This window comes from Nipponia nippon, unplaced genomic scaffold, assembly GCF_047370975.1.
Source record: "Nipponia nippon isolate SJK-2023a ecotype South Korea unplaced genomic scaffold, ASM4737097v1 scaffold_3, whole genome shotgun sequence".
Taxonomy (NCBI): Eukaryota; Metazoa; Chordata; class Aves; order Pelecaniformes; family Threskiornithidae; genus Nipponia; species Nipponia nippon.
The window spans coordinates 70,178,064-70,196,875 of record NW_028262347.1 but is presented as its reverse complement, the minus strand read 5'-3'; the positions used below and the strand labels follow the sequence as shown (position 1 = coordinate 70,196,875).

Below are 18,812 nucleotides of genomic sequence, written 5' to 3'. Positions count from 1 at the left end.
CTCCCTTCCCCTCCTCAGATTCCCATCAAATGCAGCCCTGTAACAGAAGTGTTCTTTTCCTAACTTGGCTTCAAATCATGGCTGCAGCTCTCAATAGTATATAACCTGTCAAGACAAAATATGTTTGGGGACATACAATCTCTACTGAGCATTTTATTGACTTAAATCTACCATTTCTGAAAGGGAGCCAAAATTCCTTAATGTTTTCAAAAAACTTTGTTTTCTAAATATTATCCATGGACAAATATAAGAACACAAAAATCCTCAGTTGTTTGTGCAGTTTGACTTATGTGCCATGCATTGCCCATCATGATATATTAATTTTCTTTTGCAAGCAAACAAACCAAATCTCAGCCACAAGTTGCTTGGTGTTAGGGGCTATATACAATGCAGGGTACCCTGGGAACCATTCAAAGCAGGAATTTTGCCCATGTCATGTCTGCAGGTCATTCAAAACCTACAATTTTCCTTCCTAAAATAAAGGCAACCTAAAGCAAAACAAAACAACAACAAAAAAAACATACTCACAAAGTTTAGGCCTCCACTGCAGCTTTTCTTTCCAGATGCTGCATGAGAGGCAGGGGCGTTAAGATCAAGATACAGAGTTGCTACTAACGTCACCAAACACTCCCAGTAACATCTCACAGGAGGAAAACGACTCTTGGAAAGACCAGAATATGTGAGTACAAGAATGAGGTCACCTCTCAGCAAGGTCCCATGTGTACTGTCTCTCCAGTAACTCCCCACAGAGTAGCCCAAAGAGGGATGAGCCACACACACCTCAACTCTAACGCACCAGAGGCCAAGTTCATCCTGGTCCTAGAGCCAAGACTGGAGCAAAGACAGAGAGGTAGCAACTTATACATCCCTGAATCAGAGATGGAGGACCCCTAAGGACTGTTATTTCTTATGTTACTGCCACAAAAGCCTCCTTGGGGAACAGAATTACCGTAGGGGTGGGAGAGGAACTGGCTGCAGCTCCTTGCACCCAATCCTCAGTACAGACCACACACCAGGAATGATGCTTCCCCCTCCCAGTGTAACATTGAGGGATGATTACACATCTGTCCACAGGAGTACAAATGCTAAGATTACAGCTGCTTCTTGCAGTGGTCTGAAATGCATAGGAAGTCCCTCCGAGTCCTCTCTTCCTGTAGCTGTCACACCTCAGCTGGACCTGGCTGTAATACCAAGATCCTCGACTGTTTTAAATCTGACATTGTTTTTCTAAGTGGGGGCAGGGGGAGGAGGGGAGTACTTTAATTGATTGATGGAGTAACTTAGTTATTTTATTAGTAGTCTTGTCCTGTAACCTACACTGGCTACTCAAGGCTGTAATTTCCAAATGTTAAACTTCCCAGAGCGCAATTCTAAAAAAAAAAAAAAAATAAAAAAAAAAATAAAAAATCCAGTGCTCTAAGTTGAGACTGAAATTGTAAACCTAATAATTTGCTCCAATTGTTTGGATTGGTGACCCAAAATCAGTTGGTCCACATTACTTCAGCAACACACATACTTTGCAAAGGGGAATTTAAAACTGCTGAAAAGGAGGAATTAGAAACCTGCAAGATCAAAGAGCAGGAACAGAAAAAGCTTAGCAGTTGATGATAGCCTTATCTAGCCACTAGTTCTTGTGGGCATCACTTTACTTAACAATATCACAATGCACTTATCACTACCAGGGCACCTTTCATTAAAGGACCTCTAAACATTTTGTAGACACTAATTAAGTCTCAAGTCACAACATTCCTGTGAGAAACAGGATTTCTAGCTGTTGAAATTTCCAGGAGATCAGGAAATAAGTATACTTTTGTAGCAGATTAATAAGGTCCTACTCACAATAGGAAATGACACCAAAGTTTGTTGGGGAGAACCTGGAGAATAACAGAGAGCGACACCCATGCAAGCAGTGCTTTTTGTGCCAGTGGTCTGACCAGAGAGGTCTTCCACAGCCTTTCATGAGCTTATCGTTATCACCATAGCAATCACTGACCAACACTGAGGTGCTTTGCTGCAGTCAGCCCTTTACCCCTGTGCTACTACAGAAATCTGAAATATGTGTTTTCTAGATAAGTAAACAAGACAAGGCCAAAAAGTCTGCTAAAGCAAAACCAAAGCAGCACCAGAAATGGAGTGCAGAGTCCCATCTCCTGCTCTAGCACAGTACCACCTTGAAAGAGATCAGTGACAGCTTTCAGATGCCTTGGGTGTTCTTGAAGATTTTATCAAGTGTTCAATTTTGAAACTGTCAACTTAGCCACAATTTTACCAGACCTTTTGAAAAAAAAAAAAAAAAGCTACTCTCACCAAGATGCATTAAACAGAAGAAAATAGTGGGAAGAAATGTCAAAGGTCAGAACTGCAACTCATTGTAATTTACTTTAATGTACACGCAGAAGAATGCAAGGCAATAATTTTTCTCCTCGATTCTGTCTGCATAGCACAGCTCAAGCCATCACCTCTGTCTTCTGACACTAGTCAGCTATAAGAAACAGGTATCTTAATGTTAAACCTGGCCAGCTGTAATACATTTGCTAAAGTAATTACATTTATTTTTACAGATTACAAGTGCTTAGGTTTCACTTACTGATGTACTAGAAAATCAGAGGGTTCAATTTTGCAGATAAAGTTCAGCACTGTTATAATCAAAGACAGCATCCAGTGCTTAAAGCTGCTAACCATACACACATTTTAAAAATTGAAATACTGTAGCTAGCATGTACTACAGGATCTATGCTTCTTATCTGCTAGCTCAAAGTACCTTATATTCCTTTCTCTCTTTCCTCATCACATTAACAAGGCTATGATAATTAGATAGCAATTACCTAAATGTCTAAATCTTTGGTCTCCTTTAAATGAAGCTTTTTTCCAAGCCACAATTTTATGCACAACAATGATGTTATTCTGAGTCAACACCTGAGATTCCTAACAAAATCTGGTACTTCTGGCAATAGAGCAGTGACTGAACTGCTTGATGGCAAAGCAGCGTTCAAAATGAAATTTCAGGTCCCATTCCCCTCAGTCACCAGCAGTGAGCACAACTACAAACTAGGAACTGTAAAGCCACTGACCACATTCAGATGGGTAAAAGTCAAAGCCAGGCACATGTTGCTTTGAGCAGTCTGCATCAGCTACTAGTAGGAGAAGAAATGCTGAAACAGAATTGAATGGGCATTGACAAAAACCCCCACAACAGCCAAAGGACTGCTCTTTAAGGAGAGTAACTCCCAATCCAAGCTATGACAATTAAAAGTTCCTAAAAGCACTGTATTGGGGCAATTCAGATTTTATTGTGCATGTGTCATGGGACACCCCAAAATAGGAATGATTACTTCCAAAAGCTGTTGGAAATACCGTGCCTCAGAGTATAAATAGGAGAGTACTTACCACTTCTGATGTGCAACACCTCTAATAAGGTATTTCACTGTCTGTATGGATGGCCTCTGAATAATGTGCTGGGGATTTTCAGAAGAGGCATTTTTTGCTAGTAAACTCTTTCTTTAGTACTCTAGGGAACACAATAGCTTGTTTTAATCTTGAGGGAGAGGGGAAACAATTGCTCTTTTTGCATCACTTCCAGTAGATGTATTCTGTAGCATGACATGTGGTGAGAAATGAAATAAGCTTCAACAGAAGTAAACGTGGCCTGAGGTTGCTCAGGTTTCCAATGTAATAAGCAGTAAAATGTTACAGTATAATTGCCCAAAAGATACTTAAATAAATTGTCCAGAAACTTTATATTGCTGTAATATTATTAAACCAGAAGTCATATCTGATCAATAAAGCTGAAGTAAAGCAAAAAACATACAAAATAAAGTAATCAGGTAAAAGAGGAAGCAATCTGGGATAGCGTTGGTGACTCAGTTTCCTACAAACCAGCATGTTTGAGACCTGATGCTCTCTTAGTACAGCTGGCACACCCAAAAGTTTTGAATTGACACCCTTGCCTTGTTAGGAAGAAATTTGCTGAGAGCACAGCTGGCTCCCCAAAAGAGTTTCTAGGGATCATGGAATTGGAAAGGTGAACGTCGGGCAGTGATTTATGTCTTTAGATTTAATACAACAGTCTAATTCAAGATCTAATCCTTCAGAGTTGCAGCATACCATCTTCTATTCAGCCTCCTCCATCCCTACCCCTTACAAAAAAAATAAACAAACCAACAAAACCCTTCCTGATATCAACTAAGGAACTTAATTAAGTTTGATAAAGCTTCATATTTGCATTGGGAATTTGCACTTAACATTGGGCATCCCAGTCAGATTTTTTGCACAATGCGTATTGTAGGTCATGTTAAAAGAGCATGCAAGGGACTGGAACAAGATTTAGCTGATGCTATCCATATAAACATTATAAACCACCAATTGTATTTCTTTTTAATGAACAAAAAAATGTATAAACAATTTCCGTTTGCAAAAATCAGTGATTTCAGCTGGGTGGAATTCTGCAACTGCCTCTCTTCATCAAGCAGCCAAGTTGAGTAGCCACTACCGTCTTTATGAATACTGAATAGGGGCATTATGTCCTTACAGAAAATGCATATGGGTAAGGAGGACAGGTCTTCTTTTATGCATACAACAAGAACACCAAGAGAAGTGGAGGGTGTTTGTTTTCCACCACTCGTGTAAATGTCAAAATGTAATTTATATCAATGATATAAATGAGACATTGCGTCTCTCATCAAAATGGCCCTTCAGTTGAAGCCAGTTGCACCTGTATAAATGCAAAGTCACATGTGGTACATCATAAAGCTTTTCTTTCTGGTATTTCAGTGAAATACTTTTATGCTTCTTGTGCAGCAGACAGCACCGAAGTTGTATGAGGAACACAGCTATTTCCATGTAGCCTCCTGTCCTTCTCTGTCATAGACATATTTCAGCATAAAATTGCAATTGTTCATTTGTGACACACACATTTCAACTAATGCAACACTTTTTGACATGGCAAAAATGGATGCAACACCATCTGTCTGAGCTGCTGCTACCTCTCCATCCCACAGTTTTCATTCCTGCACTGTCCAGTTCTAGCACCAGAGAACTTTGCACCACCTCTGCTTTCTAAAAGCAGCATGACAGATGCACTGCCTACAGAGTTTATCGCCCATTTGCTGAGAATACCTCAGGAAATTATGAAGAAAAGAATTGCTTAAAAGCAGTCCAATACAATAAATGTGGTACTAATACAACTCCATCTAAGATGTAGACCATCTTAGTATTCCCAGCAGCAGAAATCTGGTTCAGCATCTCTTACCCTGTACTTCTACTGATCAAAAATAAAACTGATCAAGGACGGCCAGACTACTTTGGACAGAATATCATAAGACTCCATAATAACCTTATACTTAACTGAATTGTAAAGGGGAAATTCAGCATATATTAAAAGACATCACATCTCATGACATCCAAGTCACTAGACAAAATCTATTTCAGTCCTCTTCACACAGAATAATGCTCAGCAGATATCCCTGTATTCAATATCTTGGGCTTTTTTTTTTTTTTTTTTCCTCCTCTAACACCTCTAAATGTGTTTAAACTGCTCTTAAATTTTAATCAGTCTTCACTGGCAAAACATTACCCTGCTTACTTATCTCTTCCATTGTGGTCAATATGGTAGTCCCAGGAGCTATGTAAAAAAAAAAAAAAAAAAAAAGGTAAGTAAACAGTAGGCCTATGAATATTACGCCCTGGACTGACAGCATAGTTTAGACCTGTGTGCCTTGCTGCAGGAGCCAGAAGTCCTGGTCTCTGCTCCTACCTCCTTCACTGCCTCTCCATGCGACCTCAGCCAATTTTGTCTCAGTGAAGGGACCTACAACATGCACAATATTATTTAGCATATACAGGTCAGGTTGAATTTGACAAGGTCTGTTCAGCTAAAAACAGTATTAAAATAGGAATATAGGGGTTTTTTTAGGACAGAAGCATGCTGGAAGCAAGCAGTAGAAAACCTTTCTGTGATACATTCAAATGAGAGCTCTCCCACTGGAGTTTCTCTCTCTCAGCAGCACTTAATTTGCTTAGGAGGAAGATCCGGAGAGGACTAAAAATCTCATAACAAATCCTCTGAGCAATAGGGCCTTTACTTCATGCATACCACTGTGAATCTGGCAAAGCATTGCACCTAGCAGAAGTCATTTCTGTCTGATGGCAGAACAGCATCCTATGTGAAACTAGTTGGTGATCTCAGACCAATTCTGTAAGACCATGTTTCTGCATCACCACTGGGAATAATTAGCAGTTGTATGAACCACAGGGACGCTAGCTTCTGCTGCGCTTTTTCTGTGGACAATATAATTAGCTTTGGCTCGGATAGCGAACAGTAAGAATCCTATAATAGACTGAGAAGAGACTTGTAACCCCACTCCATAAGAGCTTACTTTTAAACAAGCGGATAGGGCCATTTAAAACATTCCCCATACTTTACTGCCTTCCCCCCCTTGATTTTGGCCTACAGATCAAGCTTAATTACCATCATTCTGCTTTCCTTCAAGACCTCAAGTAAAGTAAAAATGAAAGTTAATGCTACGTAACTCCGTAGTGTTAAAATATTTTCCCTCTGTCACCGGGAGCGCACAGCTTCACACTGCAAACCACATTACAATGAACGTTTATGCCACGCACATGTAAACGTCACCATTCCAAAGACTGAGCAAAGCAAAAAGCATCTGAAAACAGTGTTTACACTGGTGGAAAATCCTGCTAAAATCAAGGGAGCTGTGTTAAACTCTAACCCTAAAACACAACATTTCAAAGCTCACACTGAAGAGGCTGCAGACTCTGGTTCTAGATGTGCCTGTACCTCAGGTGCTGCTGTACAAGAGAGCAGCAAGACCACCAAAACACATCAAGCAAGAAACCAAGATGACAAAACCTCTCTCCCTGGCCTTTCTTCACTCTTAATCAATACCTGACACGCCTTCAACTGTGTTTCCTCATATCCAGAGCAACAGCAAAGCCCACTTCACAGTTGCAGACTGTTGCTGTAGCACCCAAGCATCCTGCTTTTAAATAACAACTCTGCTGGACTTCAAGAAGTTTTAAAGCTCTTTTCCCTTTTTGAAACCAAAGCTACACCACCAATAGAGTACAGTCGCCTTCCTACAATTTTGCAAGATTTAGCTAAACTGAAGGCTGAGCTTGAAGGAGGATGTAATATTGCACAATTCTAAAGAGAGGTTTGACTCAAGAAATATACAGTTCTTATTTCACTGCTTCCTTTGATAGTTTCAAGGCAGAATAACTGCACATGTGGTGCTTTATGTCTGAGCAGGCTTCATAATAGTCAACACAATTTCTCTTTTAATTTGATATGGTTGAAATTAAGCAGCAAAAAAAAACCTGAAGCTCCCTGCAGAATAGTCTTATTCTGCCATATTTCCTAACCATCTGATCGAGGAAACATCAGAAATCCAATGAGAAAGTAACTCAGCCCAGCACTCAGAAAAATCAGATATTACTTTGGCCCTCCCTGCCACATTACCCCTACGGTTCGTTTTGGATTTACACAGGTGCTATTCAAAGCAGAATCTGGCCCCTTTCTCCCAGGTGGCCTGACACATTTACTGCAATGTGCAGATATGCCCATATATTTTATATGTATGTAAAGCACATTCCCCAAACTAAAACCCTCTCCCAGAGAGTCTCCATAGCTCTCTGTCTGATTTTGGCCTCATTTACTCCCTTGCAAATGAAAAGCAGTTCCATTGAAGTCAGTGAGGCAACACTTGTATTAAACTCATGTGAGATCATGTCAGAGCCATGGTCCATAATAAAACCAGCTGCCGTTAACTCTTCTACAAGTTTCCATTCATTAGGGTTTTTTTGCTTGAATTCACATGAGCAATATCCATGGGCCAAGAAACACATTTTAGAATGATAGCTATTTCCCCTTGCTAAAAACTAGAAAGTGCAGCAAACTATCCCAATCCTCACTGAAAAACTACAGCTTATTGTATTTTGTTAATAAACAGAGGTGTTTATGGACAAAACACGTCTGAATATACTTTAGGGAATCATCCTGCACTGCCTAGAGGAAAGGGACAAGATGACCTAATATTTCTTTCCCAGGTTTTCATTTTTAGTTTTGTGTTTGGTTTTGTGTGTGGTTTTTTGTTGTTGGTTGGTTGGGTTTTTTTTAAGCCTACAGCTTCTGGTATTTAATTTTAAATCAAGGGAAAGGCATGAATGTAAATAAATTCAGCCTCAGTGACCTTTAAGCACTGAACCAAGATCGATGAAACCGGTTCTATGCCTGCTAATGCCAACAGCCTTTCCATCAGTGCCTTTCCATTGCCTTGAAGGGTCACAGGAGAGACAGAAATAACGTACTCAGATTATAATGTTTTTTCCAGTTCATCACACCAGTCTCCAGACTTTCAGAACTGTATAACTGTATTTTGTCATATAAGTCAGATTCATAGCCTGTCACCACTTCAATCTGTTCTTTTATAACGAAATATATTTCCTACACATATAGTAAATTCCTTTCATTTTTTACTAAGATGAACTGATCTTTATCAGATACTGATACAAAGGCAAACACACCATTACTCCCTCCCCTCTTGTTAGTATTAAGTTTGCTATATATTGACTCCAAGAAAGGAGCTCAGTTCTATTATAGAAGGTATTGAACAGGAAAAAAAAAAAAAAAAAAAAAACTGTCTATTTTGGGAAAATAATTGGGCTGTTAGAGCAGATGGCCCAAGAATGACACACTAACTTTTTGGTTTGACAGGCGAAGCAATAAACATCTTTACTGACCATTGAAGTCCTTTGCTAGACAATGGACTGAAGCTTTAAGGCAGTTCACAAGCAGCACAACAGGGAAGGGTGTTGTTCTAAAAAAACATTAACACAAATCAAAAACCTTATCTTGCAAAATGATTACTTTGACAGCCTTTGCTGAAGGACCCCAACAAAGGGAAGGGGAACTCCTGGTTGTGGACAGTGAGAGCAGCAGAGCTGAACAACACGAACTTCTGCAAAACTTCTCTACAGGTAGCCAGAACGAGATTGTGCAAACACCAAGCTTGGCCACAAATCACTTAGAGGAGGGGAAAGCGGGGGAAAAATTACTCCAAAGCATGCATCATTTACACGTTCCTCTTTTAAGAGGAAAAAAGGAAAAACAAAGCACTCACATCTTCCATTTGGGCTCAGGAAGACCAAAGATAGTAAAATCAGAAGAAATAAAAAGTTTTTTCAATCATGCAATAATATTTATTGCATTCAATGTGCTTATTATTCAAGGACTTTTTCCAGAGGCTCCAGATGCCATTTAAAAAGCTGATATAATGCAAGGTTTCTCACAGTCCAAATCCTGAATGAAGAAATATGAAGGAGATTAGATATCTAGTTATTTGGTCTCCAAATTGGCTATCGCTGGTCCTTCTAAGAGCTGGAAAACAGAAGTATTCACATATATTACTATTGCATTACCCAGTTGTCACAACCTGACAGTGCTTCTTTTGGCCACATTAGGGTTCCTCAGTGGGCATGTCTTAGCATGACTTCATGACAATGGTCAAATAACATCTCCTCAGAAGTACTGCTGTCCAGAGATGAAAAGCAGCACCATCTCAAAGCAGGCCTAATTTGCATCCTCTCTCTTTTTGACTTAAAAGATCTTGACCTTTCAGATGCAGTTAAGGGAGCCAGTTTCACCTTTAGCAAAATAATAATTAAAAAACCCATAACCCACCTCTTCTCATTGAAGAGAGGTATCAGACATAAAGGACTACCAAACATAAAGGTCAGTTTTCCTCAACACTAGAAACAGAAGCAGTGACATGTATCACAAAGCAACTCTCTGGTACTGAGAAGCCAAACGACTTGAAGGCTGCTGGTCAATAGCTAGCCTAAACCGCCAGGTAAATCCGTTATCACATCTTGGCAGGTCACCTGCAAGAAACTCTGCTTTCTTGGCATGGACAAAAACTCATATTATCAGTTACACTTGTTGAAAATTGTAGAGGTGCCCAGATGTATATGAAAATAGAAGCTGAACACACACCTCTGTCAGAGCTGTGGTCCTTCCTGGGAGGCACAACAACATTTTGGAGGAGCAGAAGACTAGTTTCAAATCCAGCCAGCCTGTCCTGTGGCTGACTACAACATCTATTTTAATCGTGTCAGCTTAAGCGGCCTCAAAACACAAGTGACTGTATGGTGTGCAATGAGGCATGTAGCCTGGGAGATCTGACTGATCAATCAGCCCTTCTGGCCGCAAAGATGTGGGTTTTCATCAAAATTACATAGGGGTAGGAACCCAGACATCTCTAAATCTACCAATATGACACAAACATCATATTTCTAAGGTACTCAGTATAACACAAACAAACAATAAAAACTCCAGAAAATCTCCAGCAAGGAGAGCACCCTATGTAGCTCCATTGCTGCAGTCACTTAACTGTCTTTCTCCTTATAAAATAAAATGCAATTAGACCAACTACTTTATCCCCATGATTTCGATGGCAGAGAAAGTATGATCCCTAAACAAAATAGACTGAAAAACAAGAATGTAAACACAACTGTGCTCCAAAAACTTCGTGTCTTAATGTCATCTGTGTAGGGTTTCACTGCAGAAACTTATGTGGTGGAAGGAAAATCCCTGAAGGGTGTGTGGCATACTGGGGACCCCTTCTGCAACTCCCATCCAAAGCACATTGCTCCCTTCCTCCCCCAAAACTCATCCCTATTCATACACACACACATTTCCTATTTGCTTCACTCCTGTGGTCCCATCACTGTCTCTGAAATACTGGCATTTAATCATTGCTTTTGTTAAAGTTAGTGCTTTATACCTGGTGAGAATAAGATTTTGTCTACTAATCCCAGCTTCTAGTCCTATAAATCCACAATAGATGCACTGAAGACAGGAGCTACATTTATATATACTGGTAGAGGAAATGTCTTTTTCTTGTTTGGTTTGTATAGAGGGAAGGAGAGGAAATAGGCTGGCATGTCTGGTTTTATGGGGGGAGGGCTAAGTGGCAAACCAAAATGACTGCAGTTTACAGGGATCTAAATAAAGGAACAAAAAAAAGTTAGAGCTTTTAATAACACACAGCAGAGAAAACTACAAAAACTGCAAGCAGAAGTTGCTGCTTTTCCTTTTTATTGTCATAAGGCATTGCTCCTTGATTGCATACTGTGTCCAGTGAATAAGCCATTTACTATTGTGGTTGGAGTGAATGAAGCTCAGACCTTTCCCATATATGGCAGGGCCTTTTAATCACCAGGGAGCAAATGAGCAATGGAATTTTCCTGACTTTCTGGGTTTGCAGTGCCCTCTCTTGTATGAAATATCATTTCCCAGTGAATGCTCGTTACTGGGATTTTGACCCAATTTCCTGCTGCTGTTGTCCTTTAGGGGATGTGTAGAAAGCCAAACAAAAAGGGCCGGCTTCTGATAGCAAGCAGCCCACTGTGAATTCTGAGTAACCTAAGGAAATCAAACAGATTTACACTAAGATAACCAAGATCAAACCCAATATATATTTTTTTAAACTAACAATACAGTTTATATCACTGTATAGCTGCTGAAAACAAGATCAGATTCAGGCCAACTGATGCCCAGGTTAAAACTTCTCCTTCATTTTCACCAATGCAGCAGAAAACAGACAATTGATGTTTCCAGTTACTGGGGATAGCGCTAGGGAAATTCTCAGCTGGCCTGCTTTTGTCAGTGTAACATACATTAGCCACAGAAATGCTTGGCTCAGTATCATCTGGATTGCCTAAACACTCATTCATATTTACAGCAATTAAAATGCTGCACTTCAGTCTTTAATCCAAGTTTTGTTTGAAGTGGCAAAGCAACAGCTGTGGCTTATCAGACATCTGAATGAAACCCGTCATTTTCATAGCAGGGGTGTGGCTCTGTGTATGGGGCTAAGCTGTTCCCAAAGCCATAAAATGAAGCAAACTCTTTCCTCTCTGAAGACCCAGGGGTGCAGCACTCCAAAGCCTCCCATGAAGGATGCTGACTAGAGGCATCCTGCAGCACCAGCTGCTTAAACCATGCAGGTAAATGAGAGCTGACCAAACTCTTCCCCGGATCTCAGAACTAACCCAGCCTGCTCCCATTTATACGCATTGCAGCCAAGCTCTAGGAATTTCTTTTCCAAACATACAAGCTTTAACTAGGCCGGAACAAAGCCAAATTCTCTTCTGGCTCAAGAGCATTTGAAATTGCTGAGAGAAAGCAAGTTATCACTAGGTCATTAGGAAGATGCAGAGAGAAAGTCCTTAGCCTTTGCTTCATCTGCAGTTGATCCCAGAAGACTGAGCAGAAATTGTCTTCGGAACAACTACTGGTATTAGAAGGTGATGCTTTGAGCTATTGAACAAGCACAGCTAGGTCCTATGAAAAGGTGAGGAATTAGAAAAGGTCCTGCCTTTGCTTCTGGGATGAGAGAGAGATTTTACCAGCATGAACACTGTGGCTCAAAAAAAAAAAAAAAGAGGAAGGAAGGAGGACCATTTCACCATTAGGGAGCTTACTGTCAAAGAAAAGAATGAAGTGGGAAAAGGGTAGTAACATGCCCTGTGGCAGTCACAGAAAGACAACAGTAACATCAAAGCCTTGCAAATAAGAACGGAACAAGGGCCTGATCACAGACTCCTTCACTTGGGCAGAGCTCCCTTTGAAGATGACTGGAATCCAACTGGCACGAGTCTGCAGGACCGGACCTTGACTTCTGAAGGAGCACAGGAACTGCTGCTCCTGTGCTTACTCGGCAAGGGTTCGTCCAGCCCCGCACAGCTTCTCCCTAGCCAGAGCCAGCTGCTTCAGAGAAGACATCAAACAAGCTGCCAACAAATCTCGGGACCTTTGTTTACAGAGCTGTCATAGGTTCAGGCTCCCTTAGCAATTTGATGAATCGTGAATGCTAGTTCTCCCTTATCCCAAGTTACTTAACTTTTAAAAGTGTACACACCAATTTCCATGCCCCTTAGATCTCCACATACTTGAAGGAAGAATGGGAGGGTCAATGCGGGTAGAGAGGTGTGAAATCATCTTCCTGCATTTAGCAGTACCCCCCCTTTTTCATATTTGTTGGCTTACAGAGTTACTCTTCTGAATAGATCCGAAACCAGAGTATTTACAGCAAAACTTTATCTCCACAAATCTATTTATAACCCTTCTATGAGCTAAATTCCAAAGATTTTTTTTGCCATTTAAGGACATAAAGCAGAAAATTTGCAAACGGGTGGGTTCCACTTTGCTTCACACCCTCCACAGCAAGTCTCAAGGGAAATGCTCTTTCTTTGTATTCAGTACACAAGAGGGTGTGGAAACATGTAATGTTGTTTCCATTGCCTGAAATCTTTCCCTAATATTTTCCCCACTGCAGCCTGGCCTGGCCCCAGGCTCTCATCAACATGAAACTGGACAAGCTGATAAGGTTCAGCAGCTTGCTTAGCAGTTTCTCTTCCAAGCTTATGACACTGTGGCAGGACTGTAAGTAAAAGGTGTCATCCCACATTTTTGGTACATGCACTACAACTTCACAGGAAGGCTCTATCTCAGATGCAGCAAGAGCAGTTAAATCTGCAAGCACCCAAGAAATTCCCTCCAGACATGTCAGCACAGTGTCACTACTGAGCCTGGCCCATCTTCCACCTCAGTCGCTGGGCCTCAGTGGTTTTACATGCACACTCTAGAAAAAGTTACTTTCTAGTAGAATACATATCTGTGTGAACAAACAAAAAAAAAAAGTGTATGTTCTTGCTGGGAAATCAGTCAAAAATAAGGTTTTAGCCAGTGCTTAAACTTGGCATGTTGGTATTACAAATTCTTTATAAATTCTAATGAATTAAGCCCCAGCAGCCCCATGGGCTAAATATAAAAAAGCACAGGTTATCTTTTACTTGCAGATACAGAAACAGACACACAGTCATTAAGTGACTCACCAGGTATTTATGACCACACGAAAAAATTCAAAGGCAAAACTACTCCACTGGCTTCAGATATAGCTGCCTTTTTCCTTTCTCTCTATCCCCTGCTTCCTCAGTTATTTGCTCCTGACCCTGCTGCAAGCCAGCTGGACAGTCCCCACAAGCACTTCTTCCTGGCTTCAACCCAAAGTCCCATAAACGCTGCTATAGGCAGGATCTTCTGATCAGGAGGTGCCCTACGCTTCACAGACAGTTTTCCCCCTCTCAAGGGGCAGACAAGGGGCAGGGAGAGAGAAAGAGGCATCAGTTAGCAGTGGTGGTTCCTGATCATAAGTGGAGGAGGTGAGTGCCCCAGCTCAGAGCCCACGCACCTCACCGCCGGGGACCCCAGCAAGCCTGGGCACTGCTATAGCGGGATGCACAGCAGTTGCTGCAAGACAGAAGCCAGGAGGTTTGCAAGTGAGAAAGTCCAGAAGGCTGCATTCCCCACAGGGCCAGTTAGTGATGCTCAGGGAGAGGGACGCGGTAGGCACCATGTTGCTAATGCTGGTATCTGCTTAGCAGTCAGGCTGCCAGCCCCACACCATTTATCAGCACTAAGCACAGTTCCAAAGAAAAAACACATGAAAAGAAGCACTTTCTTACGCAAGATGTAAGCCATACCACTAACGTACCAGGGCCAGCAACTAAGTAACGGTGTTACGTGCCCTAACCTTTTTGGTTAATCAAATCCGTTTCAAGAAAAGTAGGAGCAAGCTCCCCTGGGGGTGGGAGGGATCCCAAATTACAATGTACTGAGCATCCTTCCCTGCTGGACTAGCTGAACTGTACAAAAGGATCAGGAAAGGCAAAAAGAAGTTGTTACATAGTTCAGCTGTCTTATGACCTCAGTGTTTCATCCAGAAAGGTCAGATCTAATCTGATCTTCAAATGCCTTTGAGTCAAATTTCAGCCTTAGCCAAATCCTTGACAAACCATTTGGAGGCATGCAACAGTTACTCTTTTGGCACTGGTGTTTTCTGGGAAGCTGTAAGTGCCAGCGTGTAGGTAGGTGCCTTGTTTCCAGTACAGATGCCCCCAAAATGCATTCTCACCAGGTCATGGGGCTTTAAACCACCCAGGAGCTACGAACAAAGCCAGCAAACCAGCCTCTGCACATGCACATTTCTGAAGGTGAGAGCTCTAGCAAGGAAGCAGCTTTCTTGTTACAAGCTGCCAGGGGGTAGTTACGAGACAATTTTTAAAGAATGAAAACTTGCTTTGAAGATAGACTCCCACCCTTTTCAGTCACAGGCCTGTCTGCCTCAGGCTTTGTACACCTGGAGCCCAATCCTGCAAACTCCCTATAAAGCTCCTCTTGAAGGCAACAAAATGTTCACAGGATCATGCTTCCCATTCTGCCCTGTTACCTTTTTTGGTGCTTTCTCTGGTACCCAAAAGAGTCCATACAAGCACTGCAGATGGACAGCTAACACTGCTCTCTTGGCCCTCTCTTTCTTATGCATATATGGTTTCCTGTCCCTCTTTGTTCATCTGCAGCAATCCAAGTTGTTTCAAGTTGTACCCTTGGCAGATAGGGGTTAACAACTCCACTGATCTTTAATACCAATTATAACTCAGGCAGCCAACAGAATAGGTCTCATGTAAGCAACTGAGAAATCAGAGTATTTTAAACAGTCTCAGGGCACTCACATGCTGTTTGTCCTGCAGCAAGGAAGACCTGCAGGCTCTCACTTTTATGCAATGAAAAGATCACCCCCATAGGCAAGGCCACTCCAGCTGCAGGCAGGGAAGGGTGAAAAAAGGAGTACCTTCTTGATAGACCTTCCCTGTCATCTTTCTTTTCATGTGACAGAGGCTACCTCCCAGCATGCAGCCAGTGAAAAAAGCCTTGCTCTATCTTTCTAGTCTCACCACCTGAAATCAGTAGCACTGCACCCTAACCCCATGCGGGTCCAGATGGATACTGACCAGCATGCCTCCACGCCACATGTGGCCCCATGAATAAGACTGAGAAATAAGAAGTCTTCCCATCTTAATGCACTTTAATTTTCCCTCTAACATCAGCCAGAGGAACTTACGCCCCCCTTTTCCTTTCAAATCACCTAGCTTTCACTGTCACTATTGCATTGCATACCAGTGTTGGACAAGAAATAAAAGCACAAGGGAAGTCACCCCTTTCTCAGGCTGCTCCGTGTCAGAATAATGCTGTGAGCATATGAAGTAGCAATTGTGGAAAATCCCTTATTCACCTAATACGTGTTTACATCACTTACTGTCAAAGCGTATTCAGAGTACACAGGACTCCCCTTGCATCAGATCCTGCATCCGTTAATGATGGTATTGATTTCACCAAGACTAATCCTGTGAATGAAGGCTGTGGAATTGATCCTTTTGTCATTGCACGCTGTGACAAAGAGGAGTTTTTGGGAAATACAAGTTATTTCAATTTAGTCTCTTGTTCACAGGCACCTTATCTGGTGTTTTTCCCCTACCATCATGATTTAGATATTACATTAACATGTGCAGGTTTTGTTGACTAAGATACCTGCCTATCAGAAAGCCTCCCAAAGAAAGGCAGACCTGTACTTTCTTCAAATATGTTGAGAATAGTTCAGACCTGCTTTATCTTAAAGGCAAATTAATTAAGCAAATGGACCACTTACTTCCTTGAAGCATCACCCCATTTGTAATTTATGTTAAAACAGTCCATTTCATTGGTTTTGGTGTCTGTAGTTTTAAAACCCCATCCTGTCTCTCCATGGCAGGAGAAAGATACGAAACTTGTTTGCAGATGCATACGCTCACACAGAACCTACTGCTACATTTAATGAGACAGAGAAAGAATGGATGCAGGGTCCCAGGGTTCTTTGATGGCAAACCATACCAGCACAATCATTCACAGTATGGTACCTAAAATAGACAAATTGCAATAAATACACAGTTCTCACAGAAGAAACACTCTGCCTCCTTATTTTCTTTGAGCTGCTGCCAGGGAGGGACTGTGTTTTTTTCATAAATTATTCTCCCGCACGCCTTTTAGCAAGAGAAGCCTTCTCAGCTAGGCAAGATTGCATAAAAACTGCATACTCTGAAAATAAATACTTCTCTGAAAACAAACACTCCACAAAAAGTAATTTTAAAACAGTTATCTTGCCCATTCTTCCAAACAATATATAACATATGAGAAAAATCAATTCTATTGCTGCAGGTCTGGCCAGAGGTTACAAGTTTGGTCAATGTCTGCTGCTCCCAAGTATCCATCTGCAGCTAACTCCATCCCTCCCTTCATTTTCCCAGCCTTTTCTCTGAGAAATTCCCTGCTATGCAGAATATCATGCTATCAGCAGCCAGCCTTGCACAAGGCTTTCAAACTGTCCGAGCATGTCAAAGGAGCTGGGAAGGAGAGCCTGCTCGCTGGCTCTCCCCAGCAGTCCTCTGACTGACACAAACACAGCCCCAGACCTTTAAGAGCTCCGGTCCCACCCAAGTGCATTTTTTTCTCCCCCTTTTAACAGGAAAGACAACTTCACAAGAAACATTCTGGCAATACGCTGCTGCGCATGTTGAAGGCTGCAGACAAAAACGGATGCCATCTATTGTCAACAATACTTCTATGAAAGGCTGCCATGACGGACATCTGCTTCAGCAAGTATCGGATCAGTTACATTAACCAGAGCTTTACTGTATCTGTATCAGTTACGCCGGGAGACTGCCTCTACAGTCAGGCTGCCTGAAAGCCCAGGTATTAAGTTGCAAAATTAAAAGCAATTCACCAGCCATTACCACACTAAAAACTTTTTCATTGCAATTCCTTTAAAAAAAAAAAATAAAAGCAAACAAGAAAAAATAAAGGACAGATTGGTTATTTCTCCACTAACAAGCCTGCTGCAGGATCTCACACAGAGCGGAACCAGCACAGATCCTGCCCTGCACCCAAAGCCTTGCCCCCACACCTCCGCATTAGGGTCTGCTGGGGTGGGCGAGCATGCACCCCCCTCCACCACCCGGCACAGATATCTCCCTTAGTTCCCCATGAACATCTGGAAAGAGGAGGGGGCACGGAGAGAGGAGGGGAGGAAAAAATACTATCCGACACTTTCGCACGATTTCCATGGCTCGTTAGATTTCGCATGCTGCTTAATCTCTAGCCATAACGCAAATGCAGTCAGACCGGCTCGCTCCCAAACAAATAGATATCTTAAGCCCTTACCTCTGTGGCTGAAAAGTTTTCAACTAGTAGGAAGGAAATGAATAACTGGCTGCTTGGGCAGGAGCACAGCAAGAAAGGCACACCAGCAGCCTCACACACAGCCCTATTCAATAAAACTACAGCTTTTCCTTGGCCCCTCCCAACAGTCAATGCTAAGTGAATACATATCCCTTATGTTTACAATTGGCAGGCAGCGGTATGCATTGTCCTCAATTTATTCTAATAGGCAGCCAATGACTACGCACAAGCCAAGGTGGGTCCAGCCTGCCTGCAGAGATGCCTGTCATTCCCTAGGCATGCTCAGGAAGCCACTCATCAGAAAACCAAGACCTAAAAAGCTCCGAAAATTCGTGCAAGCTGCCAAAACTGTCTTGCTACATGCCCTTTTTTGGTTATCCTTAGCAGGGCCTCTGAAAGTAAATCCTCTGTCAGGAACAATCATAAGAAATGTTAATCTTGGAGAAAGAGGCTGTCTTGTTGAACACAAATGGAGCTTAAAAAAGGAAATACACTGAATGGAGGCACAGTAAACATATTTACTTTTTGCACCAGTTAAAAAAAAATCAAATAAATAATTTCACCACAGCTAAACTTTATTGTATTTTTTTTTTTTAACGAGGACCACGTGTAAAAGGGAACACAGAAATTCTCTGCTGTGCAAGCTTGATTCTGCAGAAAGAGAGACACACCAGTGGGAAAG

The 18,812-nt window shown here is 41.7% G+C and overlaps 1 protein-coding gene across 8 annotated transcripts in view; it reads right to left on the bottom strand.

Moving 5' to 3' along the window:
- The window catches only part of CALD1 (caldesmon 1), a 219,573-nt gene that overhangs the window by 177,975 nt on the left and 22,786 nt on the right, over nucleotides 1-18,812 (bottom strand). For 3 of the 8 annotated variants that reach the window (XM_087765618.1, XM_009471022.2, XM_087765622.1), the window contains exon 1: nucleotides 18,113-18,373. The exons of 3 other annotated variants lie outside the window; for them this stretch is intronic. The gene's annotated coding sequence lies outside the window, so the exon portion shown is untranslated. Of the gene's footprint in view, nucleotides 1-18,112; nucleotides 18,374-18,812 lie in introns of those variants that run through there. 2 more of the 8 variants (XM_087765627.1, XM_087765628.1) reach the window with 2 other exon arrangements.